Raw genomic sequence first — 15,813 nt, forward strand, 5'->3', positions numbered from 1 at the left:
GCCCCTCCTGGGCTTTCCAGCTCCTCCAGTAACTTTGGTGCTTGCTTAGCAGATCTTCCAACTTTATCCTTCTGGATTCCGATTCCTCTGTGTGTATGCATGTGCACGTGTGCCTACAGGCTGGGCTTCTTGGGGACAGAAACAGTGTTGGGCTCCTGCATCCTTGAATTCTATCCTTGGAACACCTGAACAGGTTGTCCACATGGGAGAGAACCGGATTCTCATTTCAGTACCTGGTGCCAAGTGGAACTGAGGTAGCTAGTTTGCAGGCACTAGGGTGGGGCGCCTTGGAGATTAGCAGTAGGGAAGGAGAGCCTCAAGATGGGAATGTTTCTCTTACTGGCCGGCCTGCCCACCACTTCTTCCAGGGGCCTCTGTGTCCTGGCTGGTCTCTCATCGATTTCATCCCTCAAGTTGCTAACTGTTGGGCCCACAGGACATTGTGGGCTATGCAGCCCTTCACAGTGAGATGTGTTCCTGCTGCCCCTTCTGAAATGCGGCCTGCGGTGCCTCTTCAGTCCCCAGTCTCCGTCCAGAAAAACGTCTAATTGTATCTTGAACTCATTTACATTGCTTGCTTCAATGGCCTCACTTGGCAGCTGAGGCCGTATGCTAATTCCACCCTTTTCATGAAGGAATTCTGCTGATTTTACTTACTTTTTATGGTTGATCCTGTCCTTTCTTCTCCCCCCCACCCCTCAGCCCCCATCTTTTTGTCTGCTGCTTTCCAGGCAGTTTTTCAAGCTCTCTTTCACTGGGCCTATGAGCCTGTGCCCTCAGGATGTGTTCCTCTCTGGTAGAGCTCAGACCTGAGTCCTGGCTCTTGCCTTTCCATGTAGGCTTATGAAGACTGCCCGCCATGGTTCCTTCACAAACACGGAGGGCTTGCTGTGGCCTGGTGGCACATATCTTCCAGGGTATGTTTGTGTCTGAAGCCACAGTGACAGCTATTTTTTTTTTAATCAGGAGCCTTGGGAGGCTGGGCCTGGCTTCTACACTAGGTGGGGTGCCATAGTGAGGCCTAGAGCAGTCTCTGCTGCCCTAAGCTGAGCCTTCTTTACCTGCTCACGGATAGATGAGGACCCATCCTCTCCATTCAGCCTCACTGAGTGTTTTCCAAGTAGACAAGCCCTGGAATCTGATCGCCGCTGGGATGATCCTGCATTGACCTGTCACTGCGATGGCGCAGCCGTTCTCTCTCCTTTCTGCTTCTGTACTTCATACACCTTGTTTTGTATGCAGTGTTGGGGATTGAAGGCAGGCCGTGCACATGTTAGGGCACCGCCACTGAGGAGGAAGAAGGTTTTGGTCATTGCTATGGGGAAGGGGGACGTGCTTTGTACAGTCTCATGCTACATAACAGTCTGTCAGTGATGGCACAACCTGAATATGGAGGCTACATATCTAGGGCTGTGAAAAGTTGTGACATTCTTGTGATGGAATTGTCCAACAACATTTCTCTTAAAAGTTGTCCCTGCATCGAGCAACATGTGACTAACTTCAAAGTGCTGGACCTCTCTGGTCCTAGAGTGCTTTTCATTCATTCCTTGAGTATGTGTTGAGCGCCTACTGTGTGCTGGTGGTGCAAGAGGAAAGACAGCCCAAGAGCCTGCCTTAGTAGAGGCACTGCAGAGAAGTGAGCAGGATAGCAGAGCTGTGCTGCGGCATGATGGGCTTGAGGGAGGTACCTCCTCTAGGCCAGAGAAATGAGAGGTGACGTGAGAGGGGCCGGCCAAGGGCATGCTGGGGTCGAGCAGGGAGCCTGCGGCCCAACACCACCTCTTCATTAGCACTGGAGATGCCAGAGCGTGGGAGCAAAGTGCTCCACTCTGGTAGCCCATTTGCAGGTCAAGGTGATCAAGTTTGTGGCCACTGGCCTGTTAGGCTCAGTTGACCCTTCTTGGCAGCTTCCATCCTTGCCTCTTCAAGCACTGAAGGGCCTTTTGGGGCAAGCGGGTTACCATGGGCTTGTGTGCTGGTGCCCAGACACCCAGGTGCTTTCTGACACAGGTAGGTAAGGGCCAAAGAAACTGTGTCTGTTCTGCTTCTTCCAATATTCTTCTCTAGAGAGCACTCTCCTAAAGAGCCCACACTAGCGAACTGCAGGCCAGTCTTGGCCCGTAGACATGTTTGCTTTGGGCCATAGAGTTTAAACATTTTTTGAATTGGTTGTCAAAGTTTAAAATTTGGCAAATTCATGTAATAGTCCAGATTTTTGGCTTCTCTTAAAAAGTGGGAAGAACTGGCAGCTCCAGGCCTGCATTCCTGCCTGTCTATGGTGGGCTGGAGCTGGGGAGCCTGTCCCCCCAGCGGGGCGCAGGAGTTTCCACTCCCTGAAGTCTCATACTTGGTCTTGCTCTTTGCTCCATCACCTACATAGAGTGCCCAGAGCCCCAGAGGTGTTTATGTTTTGGATCACCGTGCCTTCTGTCCTCCATTCCAAAAATGTAGGGCACTTATCAGCGAAAACAGGCTCTCCTGTCCCAGGATGTGATTGTGTGTTCAGACCCTAGGTGAGGGTTGCAAACTTACTTGTGAGCTTTATAGTGCCCAACAGGTGGGAGAAGCTGAGGCGCTTTTTGGCCGTGTTGATTTGGTGTAGTTGGGGAACTGGAGTCCAGTGTGTTCCTGCAAAGCTTGTTCCACACCCTCCTCTGTCTACCACAGTGACCCACACAGCTGAGGTGTGCCTTAAAATGTGAAGGTGTTCAGAGGTCTCTGTTCAGAGGAATGGCCCCATGGACCAGATCTCTGACAGAGCTAGGTTAGGCCCAGTGCCCTGTGTTGAAGCTGTGGGTTGCACTGCCTCCTGCCAACCTCCTCCACACCGACTGAGCACTTTCTGTCTGCTGAGCAGTCCCTGACTTCTCTAAGCCCACGTTACTGAGGCATGCCTGACACTGCGTCCTGCCAAGCTGAGGCCTCTATAGCTAGTAGTTGGTTAGAGACCATGAGCTCCGCTTGCTTATTTTCATAATGGTAATCGCATGGGCAGGACCCCAGAATTAACAAAGTTTTTTGAAAAATACTGACTCAAAAAATAAATCAGGTACAATGGTATATACCTCTTAAGTTCCAACAACTCAGGAGGCTGAGGCAAGAGGATTGCTGGAACCTTGGAGTTTCCAACAAGTCTGGGTAACATAGTGTGACCTTATCTCCAAAACAAACAAACTAGCAAATAGAGAGGGGTATTTTTCCAGGTGTCTTGGTAACAGTAGCTCTGGGCCTTCTGTTCCGAGGGATGAGCTGCTCTCCTGAGCCACATGCTGTACTGGGTGCATCACAAACCGATTACGAGTGGCTTTGCTGTGCTGGTCGGATGGATGCCTGCCGGAGAGCAAGGCATCTTGTGAAGGATCACCAGCTGGGCAGCATTGCAGGCTTCAGACAGGAGCCCACATGTTGGGTGGGATTTTCACCCTCCACTGTGTGGCCTTCCCCCAGCTCCTGCTCGTGACCCCAGGTAGACAGAGTGGCCTGCGGTGAGGGATCAAAACATCCAGAAATTCCTTGTCACTGTAATACATACTGGGTCCTGGTTGGTCAGTAAGCCTGTCTATTATTAGTGCCAGGAACGTGCCCAGGCTTCATCTTGATACTGCATGCTACTCTGCGCCCACTCTAACCCAGAGCCACAGTGCACTGGGTCTGCGTTTAGACCCCAGACATCACCGTGTGAAGTTTGCTGCAGTGTGAAGGGTATGGGCACCCTTCATAGCTGCATTCCCACATCCCCTCTCACTGGTTGTCCTGAAGTTCTGCATCCATATTTGGTGATTCATCTGTGTTCCCTTCCTCTCCCAGCCCCTCAAGGTGTCTGCCAAAAGTCTGTATAACTCATATCATCTCCCAAGCTGTTATAGTATATGAAGGCAGAGGATAACTTAGTTATTTTTGAATACAGATTCTTAGCAGAAGTAAAAAGTGTGGTGGGGGAGTTTTTATACTCGCTGCATGAAATAGACAATATTTCCTGAAACAGGAGATATGAACCTCAAAGAATCTAAAATAAAACATTCATTTTATTATTTTTTTAAAAGAAGGAAAACTAGGGGGGAAAAGTAGAATAGTCAGTCTTTTTATCCTAAGTACAGATGAAATTGATTAAACCTTAAAGACTGGCCTCCGCACACCCGGTTTATTAATTGAAGAATTTCCTCTTACCCAGAATGGGAAGTTCACATTAACATTGAGCGTGCCCTGAGTGCTGGTGACACTTGAGAACTGAACATTTTCCACAATCCTATTTTCTCTTCGGTGCTAGAGGAAATCCTAAAATGGCTAAAATGGGGGAGGGGTGGGGGGGAGCAGAACCCGTACTTTTAAGGAAGCCTTCTTTCATTTCCTTGTAAAGCATGAAATCAAATTATAGCTCGTGGCCCACAATTATTTTATTTCTACATTTCAAATTCCATTTTCTGCTCCTTCTTGCTGCTCTTGAACAGGGGCTGCACTGTTGTACAAAGTCAGCTGAAAAGATTACTCCAGATAGACTGTGACACAGTAGCTTCAGGAAGCAAGCAGCCAGGCTCCCCTGCTGGGTCAGGAGCCAGGCCCTGTGAACCCTCCTGCATCCGGAAGGTCCATGGCGTCACCGCTTTCGTCCAGGGAGCCTCTCCTCTGTGTGCAGACCCTGACTGTGCCCCTACTCTCCAGAAAGAGCAGCTTATGCCATTTTTAGAGCCTCCCAAGTCCTAGTGGGAGGAGGTGGTCCAAGGTGAGGCTAGTACTGACAGTCTGCTGGCTTCTGGGGGCTAAAGGTCATAAGCTGTTCCCATCTAGCCCCTTAGTTAGGTCTCTCAATCTGACCCTGTTGATACCATCTAGTTAGCTTTTAACAGTGTTTCCTGTTGTTTTAAATCTTGTTTTATTAGTTATTTTCAAATTATATGCTGTTATGCTTCTGTTATATTAGAGTTCTTTTTAACCTACATGGAATTTTTAAAACATTAAAAAAAACTCTCAAGCTGGCCACTGTGACATGATCCTTGCTGCTCTGGAAGCTAAAACAGGAGGCTTTCTGTAGTCCAGGAGTTCAAAGCCAGCCTAGGCCACATACAAAGTGAGGCCTTATTAAAACAAAACAAAACAAAACAAAAAACTCATTTAAAACACACCAATATGCAAATAGCAGAAGAGGGGATATCCCTGAGAAATCACAAAGAGTGCATAGGTGGGGCCACCCTAGTTTAGTTGATGCCTGATTGCTCAAGCAGAATACTATGTGTGAATGCAACCCCCTGCCTCCCTTTTTTTTCTAGACAGGGTTTCTCTGTATAGCCCTGGCTGTCCTGGACTTGATTTGAAGACCAGGCTGGCCTTGAACTCACAGAGATCTGCCTGCCTCTGGGATAAAGGAGTGAGCCACCACACCCTGAAAACCCTTTTTAATGCTGCCTTTGGTGGTCCACACATTCACCGTGTTCTGGCAGAGGCACTTTCCTTCAGATGGGACTGAGGCCTTCATGCTTCTGGAAAGGATCTGTCTCTCGCAGTTTTCAGTCCACTGGGGATCAACTGACCATAGCCTCTGACTTGGAGACTCTGAGATTTCCAGTCCCTCTGCTCTCTTATTCACAGACTCCAGGGTCTAGCCCAGGCACTGCCCCGACACACTTTGGGTTCCTGTCTCATCCGCTAGCTATGTGCCTGGGCATGACATTTCAGATCTTGCCAAGCCATGGCTTTGTTACCTGTGAGGTGTGTGTGTAGCAGGTTCTTCTTCCTGAGCTGTGTGAGGTGGGAATGACCTGCCCTGGATGTTTCTCTTATGCACTCAGTAAATGTTCTTTCTCCTCCTGTCCCTGACTCTTTGACTATGGTCATCTCTTTTATTTGCCATTTTTAAACTTTCACTTTGAAATAATTTGTATTTGTTAAAAGGTTACAAGAATAGTAAAAAGAACCGTTGTGTCTATTGCCATGATAAAACACCAAGATCTAAAGCAAATGGGGGTGAGAGTGAGAAATATTTGGCCTATATATCCTGAGTCACAGGCCACTGAGGGAAGCCAAGGCAGGAACTCAGCGGAGCAGAGACCTGGAGGCAGGAGCTGATAGAGAAGTGCTTCTTACTGGCTTGCTCCCCATGGCTTGCTCAGCCTGCTTTCTTACAGAGCCCAGGGCGACTAGCCCAGGGGGACACCACCCACAAGGGCTGGGCCATCCACCATTGATCACTAATTCAGAAAATGCACTACAGGCTTGTTTGCCTACAGCTAGATCTTACGGAGACATTTTCTCAAATGAGGTGCCCTTCTTTCAGATGACTGTAGTTTGTGACAAGTTGATGCAAAACTAGCCATAGCTATCACACCTTGTCACCCTGCAGTGAACTTTGACCTTTTCCTCCTGCCTTTGTGTGGTTCTGTTGCTCCAAGACTTAGACTAGGAAGCTTCTTCATGGCCACTGAGGTCAGTCTGAGATGTCCACTGGCCTTGCAGAGGGCCCTGACTTTAGAAGCGTATCTTCATAGCTGACAGTATGCTCCATCCTTGTCCCTTCATGTAGCATCAGAGCCATTCCCTTACGGATGGTGCCTCTCATACTGTGCCAGGGTGGCTCTTCACAGATGGGCTCTTCTGGTGCATCACTCTTGAAATCCTTTCATTTTCTCGGGGAGATCTGTGGCTGGTGCTGGGGCCTCTTTACTGCTTCTCTCAGTGCTGAGCTCCTTGGCAGCAACTGTGCCTGGTTAGATTTTAATACGTTTTATTTTAATTGTGCTTCCTTTTGAGAAGGGGAAAACCCTGTTGCCTGGGCTTAGTGGCATACTGTGTGGCATACTTTTACAGCCCCTGTGAGGCCAAGGCAGGAGGATTGTTTTTTAAAAAACTAACATTAGTGGGCACGGTAGTACACGCCTGTAATCCTAGCACTCAGGGAGGCAGAGGCAGGTGGATCTCTGTGAGTTTGAGGCCAGCCTGATCTACAAAGTCTGGACAGCCAAGGCTACACAGAGAAACCTTATCTTGAAGGGGAAAAAAACCCTAACATTTAGGGGGAAGAGGTGGGAGGGTTAGGAGTTCCAGGCCAGCCTCACCTACAGAGTAAGTTCTAGGCCAGCCTAAACAAAGACTCTTTTTAAAATCCCTAACCCTGCTTCCCCCCTTAAAAAAACACCACCCCACAAAAAACCCTTTATTTAGGATAACTAATCCTGACCTTTTTTTGTTTTTGTTTTTTATGTTTTCTTTTTTTCTAGACAAGGTATCTCTATGCAGCCTTGGCTGTCCTTGCTTTGTAGACCAGGCTGGCCTCGAAATCACAGCACCATGCCTGCCTCTGCCTCCTTGAGTGCTGGGGTCAAAGGATAGGCTACCATGCCAGGCTAATACTGGCCTTACATTGATACAATGTTACTCTAAAAGTTTTTGTTTCTGTTTTTAAAGTCAGGACCACATGCATATGGCTCAAAATAAAGTATAGAAATGTCTGTGTTGTAAATTGAAGACCAGCTGTGTCTACTGCAAGCATCCGTCAGGGCTTATTGACTCATGAAAGAAGAGGTGAGAAGGGTTAGTTGGACCCTCACCTGAGATTCCAGCTGGTTTCCCCAGCTGTTTGAATACAGTTCTCTCCCTAGGATATGTGTTGAGGTCTTGGAGTCAGTTGCTAGTCTATAGGCTGGGAGAGATTAACTGAAGGGGCTCCACCTATGTGGTGAAAGGGAAGCTGTCATCAACACTGGGTGACAACTTTTCAGTGCAGCTATTTTGGGGTCACCCACACTTCAGCCAGTAAACTCTTCCCCTCTGCTCTCTAAGTAAAGTCAATAAACTCATTGGTTCCCTAGGGGAACTTTGGAATCTTACTTTGGGTTGTTATTGAGGCTGAGTAGACATGTGTATATCTTTGCCTGGAACTCTCCCTGCCCTTCAGATTTTGGTCAGTAGTGCAGTTTCCTCATCCCTAAATGGGGTGACTCAGTGCCAGACACTGTTAATTCTAGCTTAGGTTCTTTTACCATGCTCAGTATCACATCATTAATCCAAAAGGTGAAGCACAGGACTTGAATGTGGTTTTATTGTTTTTTCCCCCTGGTGGGTATGTTTCGTTTTGTTTTTAACGTGTGGGCTCTCTGGTGTTTAATTGCTCTCCTGCTCAATCTCACCTCACCTTCTTCTCCTCAAACCCACCAGCTTCCTCTCTTATGTCTTTGCTCAAATGGGCAGTGAGCAAGTTCCTTATACTGTTCTGCTGTGTCCCCAAGCCACTTGTCCCAGCGTAGTTCTGAGCCTGCCTCTCCTGTGTCTTCTTTGCCCACCTGGAACTGGCTGTATTATGTGTTTGCTTTTTACTTTACATCACTGATCATAATGGGTCGGAATCCTGTTGCTTTGGCTATGCACGTGTGCCAAGCTCTCACCCTAGACCAGAACCTAACAGATTAACAGTACCTGGCACTGACTCACCCCGTTTAGGGATGAGGAAACTACACATTTATATTTTTATATTCCTCTCCCCCCCGCCCCCCCCCCCACCTCACAGATACACACACACACATTATGATGCATGTGGTCAGAGAACACCTTGCAGAAGTTGATTCTTTCCTTCGTCCTGGGAATTGTCTTGGTGGCCAGTGCCGTTATCCATTGAGTCATCTTGCCTACCTTTATGCTTGAAACTTTGATTAATTTGGAATCATGGTATAAAGTGTAAAATGAAGATTCAATTTTATTTTTGCCAAGATGCTGTCTATTTTCCGTAGGTCCAGTTGTGAAGTTATCTTGATTTATAGAGCAGGAGCTTGGAGAAGGACAGTTTTTCACCCATGGCTTTCAGCCTACAAAAGTAGGCATTCTGTGCATGCCCTCAGCTCTGAAGCTTTCAGCCAATCGTCAGCCTTTCTAGTGTTTTGGCATTTTTTGTTCTTGGCCAGAGTCCAGCTCCTCTATTTTCCGCTTTCTTGTCCATCCTGTTGAAAATTTCCCTTGATCTCTTACATGGCCTCCCTTTGTTGTTCCTCCTGTCCCTCCTCTGCAGACATGGCTGGCATTGTTTTTCTTCAGTGTCCTGAGGTGGTGATGAATGCAATGGTCTCAGATGGCACGTGTGTCCCAGGAGACATTGGCAGATTGCCTTCACTTGAGTCTGCTCTCCTTCCTTGGCCACCTGCAGGGCCTTGCTCACCTGCTCTTCGGGATGCCTCCAGGTTCCCAGAGGACTCAGGAATGTGGGACTCCAGCCAACAGGCAGCTGGCAATAGGAAAAGGAAAAAAAAAGTGAAGTCAGACAACACTTGGCTCTAGTGTTTCTTTGGGTGTTGATTGTGCAAGCTGGTCTTCAGGTTTGTCTTTAGGAAAGTGGAAGAGCCTCTATCTATCTACCACACAGGGCTGAAATGAAGATCAGGGCTAACTGCGAAGTTACAAGTTCAAACATGATAGGCACCAACACTGGTGTAAATCCAGGGCAAGCGTTGACTGGAATGGTTAAGAATAGGGTGTAATTGAGACTTCATCTCTCTTCTCAGGGATCTTCTCCTTGGCTATGTTGGATGCAAGCCCAATCTTAGCATATCTGTTAATTTGTACAGATTTTATGTGGACTTGTTGAGTGGTTGGTGTTGGCCATGCATTCACACCTCACAACACTGTGCAGGTAAATGACTCGTGTTCCAAGCCCAGGCTTTGTTCCATCTGTTTTCTTCTAATAGTGGCTGCTGCTTCTGGGCTTCTGGGTGACTGGGCAGCCCACAGACCCCTCTGGGCCTGGGCTGGCTCCACCCCTACCTGGTACTCTGGACATGGACACCTGCACTTGTCCTTCTGGAGCACTTGGTCCACTTCGTCTTCTACCTCTACAGCAAAAGGCCTTGTTGCTGCTTACACCTAGAGTTCTTGGTGATGTGGGCAGATGTTCAGCCTCTTCCACAAGGTTCTTCACTTAGCATTTGGCCCAAGTATTTATGAGATCCCACTTTTGCAGGCTAGTTGGCACAATAAGGATTCCCATCCCAGTGGAATATACAGTGCCTCAGGCTGTCACTAACGCCAGATGACTGGTGAGGGGACACTTCATGTACTGCTAGGAAGTGGTGGTAGCATTCCTCCCATGCTGCTTGATGTAGGGAGCACAGGCCTGTGGGTATATGTGAGCGACACAGGAACACCAGGGAGTCACAGTAGTCTAGTACCATCCAGGCTTGTCCTGGGTCAGGAAAGCTATTGAGAGAGAGAAAAACAGAAATGCACAGCCATTACACAGCCCATTAGATTCTCCTTAGCAAAGCCAAATGGCCACAATATGATATCTTCACACACAAATGTACACACACACACACACACACACACACACACACACACACACACACAGAGAGAGAGAGACAGAGAATGAGAATATGAATCAGTGTGGAGACAGTTGTGACCTGTGTTGACATATTACTAATGTTGGCTTCTACCTGTTGGCAAGGTGGTTTGTGGGAAGCTATCTAATTTGCCAGAGCCATAATCTTTTCATTTTTCTCCAGGCAGGGTTTCTCTGTGTAGCCTTGGCTGTCTTGGACTCGCTTTATAGACAAGGCTGGCCCCAAACTGACAAAGATCTGCCTGCCTCTGCCTCCCTGAGTGCTGGTATTACAGGCATGCACCACCACAGCATGCCGGACTGTCAGAGCCATAATCTTATTTACCATAAAATAGAGAGACAGTATAATCAATATAGTACAGTGAGGATGGGACACCCCTCCGCCTGCCAGGAGCCTCATCTAGGCGTGCCTTCCAGACCCTGCCTCTATTCTGAGCATCTACAGAGGCAGGACCCTATGTGCGTGCACTGCCCATGGACACGAAGGTGTTTTGGTTCTGGACTGAGATCTTGCTGGCATGAAGTGAGGTATTCTGATGAAGAGATGTTAGTGGACAAGATTGTCAACCTTCTTTTATTATCTTAGTTCATGTTTATCTCAGGTTGGACTGCAGCTAAACCAAGAGGAGCATAGACCTCCATAATAACATAGGTAACAGCTGTAAAAATAGAAACAGTAATGGCTGCAGACATCCTGGAGGGTTGCTATGGCCAGGTACCATACTAATCTAAATGCTGTCATCATTTCTTTCCTGTAGAGAAGAGAGCTTGACACTGGTTCCCAGCACCCACATCAGGCAGCCCATAACCAGAGTCAGATGCGTGTGGCCTCTGCAAGTCGCCTGCACTCACTGTGCACATGTACACACACACACACACACACACACACACACACACACACACACACACATACACACATGCACACATCTACTCATAGTTTAAAATAATAAAAATAAAATCTTTTTTAAAAATAGGATAAGTTATCACCATAGCATCACAGATGACAACAGTATATTTACACCATAACTGGGTACCTAAAAAGTCAACAGCTGAAAACAAAATTTTTTATTATTTTAAATTTAATATTAATTTTCCTTCTTAGAATGCCTGTTCTTTTTATTTTTTAAAAAAGAATATGATTTTACAGGTGCTAAAATATATTTAAAGTTTTTTATGTCATTTTTCAGGCCAAAACTTGTTTTCTGAACAGTTTTTTCCTTCAATCCCAGAAAGAAAATGACATCTTACAGATAACTTAGACTTTGTTAAATGCTGACCTTTGTAAGTTTTTCGTTATTTTTATTTTTGAAATGATTAAGATATGTAATCTACAGAATTGAAGATTGTAATTTTTTAAAGTAGGGAGAAACTTTAACCCTGTCATAATAGCTCTGCAAACCTTTCAAGGGTTCTGTGGTCGGGATGGCTGATGAAAAGCCCTGATAGACGGCTAAGTATAGAGGGCCCCTTGTAAGCCTTGGGTTTTTGTCTTATTTTCCACCCACTCACTCACTCTGTCCCTCTAGTCTCAGGCTGATTTTTTACCCTGGGTTCATGGGAATTGGGAAGGACACTGTCTGATTCATTCCATGAACATACTAGGGAGTTTGAAAAGGCAAGACAGGCCAGTTGTATCACTTCCTGCTGCTGATCAAATGTCTGGTGAAGAAACAGGAGGAACTAGGAGCGGCTGCTGGACAGTGGGCATTTGCTTGGAGCTGACCCCGGTTTCCAGCAGTGCCCTTGTTCACAGTTCGACAGTCAAGTGGCCTTGACCTCTGCTATCCTTAGAAGTTCTCGGTGCTGGCCATGCTGCAGAGGATCTCCTGGAAGAGAGCTATGTGCTTGCTGTAACAAAGGCCGCTTGTGGCTGCCAGATAAGACTGCAGATGAAGCCTTGCTGGCTCCTGGTGCTTGGGTCCTGGCTGCACCGAGCACCTGGGTATGATGGTCAGTTTTGGTCATCCCAAGATTCCAGCATGAGGGAGGGCCTGCAGCCAGGCAAGTGAGGCTCTTTGGATAGCTGAATATAATAATAGGAAATTGGATTTTGAGAAAAAGAACAGATTCTTGGTCAACAGAGTGGAGGAGATGGGGAAGCTAACATTGCTGAGGTCACCCCAACAGAGGCTTATTAAACTATGCCCAAGCTGGGTCTTGTGCTTTACATAAAGAATGAAAGACCAAGCGTCAGGGGAGAACGCAGGCTGGGGTGAGGTGGACCAGGACCATGGTCAGTCAGGCTGGGGTGGGTGTACTGGGCAGAGTATAACAAAGGCCAGGCAAGTACAGGTGAACATCAAACTCTCAAATGGAGCCTGGGTGGGAGCTAAGGACAGGAATTTGTTGGGCCTTTCACGTTCCCACGGGGATAGACAGGCTGTGCAGCATAGTGAGCAAGAGCTCAGGCATAGGTGTTCAGATCTGTGCTCTGATACAGTCACTGTATAACACAGACACTCATCCTGTGCCTCCAGAGTCCTGTGTTCTTCCTCTATGAAGTCCTTGGTGGGGCTGACATTCTGAGAGAACCTGGACAGTTGGAATTAGCCCTGCACGAGTGTTCTGCTCTGAGTCTGTGCGACAGGTGCCCAGGCCATGACCTATGTCCTCTTCATGGTTTGTCTACAGACCTTAGCTCCTCTAGTGGCTGCAGAGCCAACCCCTGGAACAAGGCTTACTACGTGTGGGAACATTTGTAGATGGCTAGGTGCTTCATATTGGTGGGATGGGCTCAGACTTATCTCATGGGAGACAAGGGGCAAGGTTTGTGTAGCCTGTGGCAGCAGGCCACGGTAAAACTACCACTGGTTAAAAAGAAAAAAGACCGCATTTATGAGTTTGTGTGTTTGGAGGGCAATGAATCTTTTAATAGGAAAGTAACACTCCCAGGTCTGTGTGTTTAATTCTTTGATTTAAGTGCTTAAAATATTACTAGATTTTAATGAATTCCTTTCACTCCCATTTGAAATGGAAAGGAGTACTGTGTGTGGATGTGGGTGGGTGTAGGTGGGTGTGGGTGGGTGGGTGGGTGGGTGGCAGGGGGTTCATTCTTACCACTCATTGTTCTGTTTTGTTTTTACATTCCCTCAGATATTCCATGTGTGTATAGGCAAATGCTCGCTCCTCTGCAGTGCACATGCAGGAACATGCCCAGTCTTATACACGGGTACGACACACCTTGCTCTGCCCTGTGCTCTTTTCCCCACGGCAGGCTGTTCTAAAGGAGTAAAAGGGCCCTTTACTCTTTTCCGTGGCCATGCACTGTTCTATGTCATGTCATAACTATCTATTTTAAGCTTGCTTCCTACTGATGACTCTTACATGCCATCCAACTTAAGTAACAGTAGATGTGCTGGAAGTGTGTCCTATGTATTTATGAGCCTGGCTGGGGCAAAAAGTCTACATTTTCTTTTACGAATATTGCTGTTTTGCCTACATTATGAGTATAGTGCCATTGAAGCCAGAAGAGGCCATCGGATCCCATGGAGCTAAGTCATAGACAGTTGTGAGCCACCATTTGGTTGCTGGGAATCAAACTTGTCCTCAGAAAGAGCAGCCAGCATTCTTAACTGCTGGGCAATCTCTCTCTCTCCAGCCCCAATTATATACATTTTGGCTCCTAGCTCCAAGATGTTTTCATTCCAGTCTAAAGGTCTCCAGCATGAATCAGTTAGGTGGTTTAGCAAGTTCTTTTGGTCCTACGCCTGTTGATGGAGCTTCTGCTCTTTCTAGGAGGTTGGAGCACACAGAACTGCTGTACTAGACGATGGGTTGTAGAAGGCCAGTCTGAGGCAGCGTCCCTAGATAACAGCTGGCTAGAATGGAAATGGGATGGTTACCAGAGGCAAGTTGGTATCCGTTGCATAGGGGGCCTGTCGCCTCCATTCTGTGGAATTCTGTTGGCTCATGGAAATATATTCTGTTCATAGACATGGGAGAAGCAGTGCCCCCTCACAGCTATGGGTGGGATCTGGGGCACTACCAACCAAGCGTTTAAACAAGGACATGCCACTGTTGCTGCTGCTGTGTGCACCTGTTCTAGCTGCATTGTATCCCTGCCTGACCAGGCAAGATAGAAGAAGAAGCTGACAAAGGGGAGGGCATCTGGGCCATGTCAGCCCTCCTACATTCAGCACACTGCTGCTCCTTGGGGCCAGGGCTTTAGCTAACACTGACTAGGAGGCCTCTGAGAGCTGCAAGCCAAGCACTTTAGCAGTTCCCTTTGGTGCCAGGTGGCTGTGTGACCTAGAACATGTACTGCCATGTGTTGAGCCTTTCTGCGTCTGAAACAGGGTAATGAGGATTAAGCATGCTACCTTAGCACACATTGTTGGTGTGGCAACCAAGGGCAGAGGCCTTTTCCTGGCCTCCCTAGCAGTATGTGGGGTCATCAGGGTTACTTTCTTTTTTCTTTTAAAAACTATTTATTTATTTATTTATTTATTTATTTATTTATTATGTATACAATTTTCTGCCTGCATGTGTGCCTGCCTGCCTGCCAGAAGAGGGCACCAGATCTCATTCTAAATGGCTGTGAGCCACCATGTGGGTGCTGGGAATTGAACTCAGGACCCCTGGAAGAGCAGACAGTGCTCTTAACCTCTGAGCCATCTCTCAGCCCCAGGCTCACTTTCAGAGCAAGCTTCTTCAGACTTGCTAGTGATCATAGATAGTGTGGTCCTGAAAAGTCCTTATGAGGAGGTATTATAAACTGAAGATGTAATTACCATTCATTTCAGAGAGCAGTGTGTCTGTTTTCCTGCTTCCCTAACTTACACCTTTTTTTTTCCTTCTAAATTATTAAAATATCTCCAAGTCCTCTTATAAAGGGCATGGCTACTCAGCTTCTTAACACCTGTGCTTCTAACACAGTAGCTGGCACTTGCCCTTCACTGACTACTCTATCGTACAAGCACCTGCTATTGTCCAGCTTAGGCATGCTGTACATGTATACACAGCCAGCTGTGCGTACAACAGTTCTGTGTGCTCCAACCTTCTAGGAAGAGCAGAAGCGCCATCAATAGCATAAAACCAAGTTAGTAGATGGTGAGCATCAGGCTTTGAGGCAATTGTGGGCAACCCAGTATTGTGGGGAGAAGTGTTCTGAACCTCCTACCCCTCCACACATATTTTTAGCCTTGTGGTCTTTCTTAGTAAGGGCAGGTAGCTAGGTATTCGAGCCTTTCCTGTTCAACATCTGCCCTTGTTGAGTGAAATGAAAATGAGGGCAGTGGTGCAGTGGAGAGGTGGGGGCTCTGGAGCCAGGTATTCTGTACCTAGTCTCACCCCTGCTGTTGGCAGCCATGGGGCCCTGAGAAGACCCACAGCTTCCTCACCTCTCCTGGTGCTCTTTTGGCTTGATGAGGGTATACCAGTCTGTATACTCACTTGGACTGGCCAGGAAGTATCAACCATTCCTCCCAGTCTGCCCACTATTGCCGTGCTTTGCTGGGACTGGGATGCTGACTTCCTGGGAGGCGCACTAACCCAATCTTCTC

General features: G+C 47.3%; 1 protein-coding gene across 2 annotated transcripts in view; it reads left to right on the forward strand.

Moving 5' to 3' along the window:
* EEFSEC (eukaryotic elongation factor, selenocysteine-tRNA specific) overlaps nucleotides 1–15,813 on the forward strand; it is a 195,773-nt gene that overhangs the window by 64,642 nt on the left and 115,318 nt on the right. The window lies entirely within an intron of this gene.

The sequence above is a fragment of the Acomys minous genome, assembly GCF_964271855.1.
Source record: "Acomys minous genome assembly, chromosome: 17".
NCBI lineage: Eukaryota > Metazoa > Chordata > Mammalia > Rodentia > Muridae > Acomys > Acomys minous.